This window comes from Rhipicephalus sanguineus, chromosome 11 (genome assembly GCF_013339695.2).
Source record: "Rhipicephalus sanguineus isolate Rsan-2018 chromosome 11, BIME_Rsan_1.4, whole genome shotgun sequence".
Taxonomy (NCBI): domain Eukaryota; kingdom Metazoa; phylum Arthropoda; class Arachnida; order Ixodida; family Ixodidae; genus Rhipicephalus; species Rhipicephalus sanguineus.
The window spans coordinates 743,721-746,062 of record NC_051186.1 but is presented as its reverse complement, the minus strand read 5'-3'; the positions used below and the strand labels follow the sequence as shown (position 1 = coordinate 746,062).

At 40.3% G+C, this 2,342-nt stretch overlaps 1 long non-coding RNA gene across 1 annotated transcript; it reads right to left on the bottom strand.

Moving 5' to 3' along the window:
* Nucleotides 1-519: 519 nt before the first annotated feature.
* Nucleotides 520-1,439, bottom strand: LOC119373990 (uncharacterized). Its single transcript, XR_005180047.2, has 3 exons — nt 1,380-1,439; nt 1,037-1,157; nt 520-585 (listed from the first exon to the last, which is right to left on the bottom strand). It is a non-coding gene; the product is annotated as an uncharacterized LOC119373990 (long non-coding RNA).
* Nucleotides 1,440-2,342: the final 903 nt, after the last annotated feature.

Genomic DNA, 2,342 nt, shown 5'->3' with positions numbered 1-2,342 from the left:
TTCAATGGGTCTAGCCTACTTAATCAATTGGTAGCACAAACAAAATCCAAATGGTCTGACCAATTAGACCAGTTGGTGAACCCAGTTCATACATATGGAAAAACCCTCTGCTACGATTGGAGTACTCATTTGTGTTCATTGGGTCTAGCCCACTCAGCCAATTGATAGCACAAACGAAATCCAAATGGTTTGATCAATTAGGTCAAGTGGTCATGCCCATTTATCTCATTGGCAATACCAACAGCTTTGAAGTGTATGACCTGTTAATCATATTGCAGACACATCAGGAAGTTTTGAAATTCAAATACTTCATCAAGATATACGTCTAATGGTGTTTCTCAGTTTACCTGACAAGAACCACAGATTTGTTAACAAAACTATAAATTAACATTCAAACAGATTTATGAACTGGTGTTGATGGCATGGACAGTACATGCACGAAATAACCTGTGGAGTGTACTAAAGCTATCCAAAGCAGTATGCACGCGGAAGTAAGTTTAAATAAACTGTATTTTAACGTGGTACAAAGTTCTTCGTAGTGGCACCCTCCAGTGATCTTATGCCATTCGATCAGCCATTTCAGTCCTGTAAAAGAGATAACGCATCATGGAAATTGAAAATCTCACAGTAGAGCATCTACTATAAGCAGTATTTATGGCAGTTACTGCCAGCAGAGCTAAGCATGCCATCTACAAGCAATGCATTCATTTAGAAGCATGCATTATCAGGTCACCTACATTGAGTTGCAGCTCAATAATATAATCTGCAAAGCAATTATGCGTGAGGTTCGTAATCTCTGTCATCAACAAAAACATCACAACAGTCTGGTATGAATATAGGTAATTGACACTACATTCAGAGACGGCAGCAAAACTGAGATTTCCGGTATCTTGTGTGTCTTATTTCTGCTGTTGTCGCATTGCCTACTATGCACTGATGTACCTAGGTTGCACTTCAATAATAGCTTGGCCATAAAACCAACATGAAAGCCTGGTAAACACTACAAACATGTACTTGATAAAATGAATTGACGAACTTTTGGGCCAGTTTTTCTATGTCAGCCAACTTCTTTACCACAAAATGGTTAAGCCGCTTCAGGCTGTTTTGTAGAATGTCGGCAGGTAGGCAAAGCCGCAGCAGCCTCTCCTTGTAGCATTCTGTCACCATAAAAAAACACGAATAGTCAAAATTAGAGCAAGTCCTCCAACCAGTCACACTAATATTATGCACAGAGCCATTGGAGGAAAAACACGAGTCTAGTAAGGTAGTCATCCTGAGCTGACCAGAATACTTTCATTAAAAAAAAAGAGCTTTAGCAAGAATTGCCTTAAAATTTTATGGAATAGCATTGTGCCTAACTTAACATTGCGTTCACTTACCACGCATCACTGACACTTTCCACGGTGTCAAGGGCTCCTTTATGGGGCGATCTGGGAACCAGGAGAGCGCTTGCCTGTAAATATAGAAATCGGTAAATTAGCTAGACAGGAAATGCCACAAAAGCCAGTTGTATCCCAACTGAAAGGGTCCTGGAGCAATCTTGGTAGCCATGTTAATACATTTGCTTTGGAGGGGAGCCAAGTTTACATTTTCTGCATAATTTATAAATGTATTTTGAAGAGTTCGAGCGTATTGATCATATTGATCAGCGGCACCTTACACCTACCTTACATGAGAGATTTTGTGTTGTCGTTACGATCAGCAATCTCATTATCCTTGCACATGACATATGGCAACTCACATATGTACTTAATAGCACTTTGGTCCCTAACTATTAGATTGTCATTTGGAAAAATAAAACGAGCGAAAAGGAAAGGAGCAACTTTGGGCCCATGTGCTCATCCGTTAGTGCTGTGTCTGTGTCAGTTCTTTAATTGCAAAAGGAACAGCTGGCTTGTATTGGTATGCAGAGACACAGCCTGTTGATTTTGCCGATGACGTGATGGGGTTTTAGAAAAGGCATAAGACAGAGAGAGTGACAGCTGCCCCTCCAGCATGAAAATCTGAGAATTACACACAGCATCCTAAAATGAGACAAATGTGGTCCCTGTAAATACTGTGGCTTTTATGCAGAGCATATGCATGCAGGGAATATCCACACACTACAATGCCAAAACATAGCACCCAATACTGAATCAAGACTTTCACTGCAACAGTAATAGCACAAACACCCCATAGTAAACAGGGCGTTTGCAAGATATTTTGGAGTGCACACAAACTGACTGGAAGTAGACGACATTTGCATCATCGAATGGTGTCCAATCAAAAGGGTGCAGCTTTAGCATATGTGGAACATAGACGAAGGCCATTCAATGAAAAGACAGATACTAATTGTTACTTGT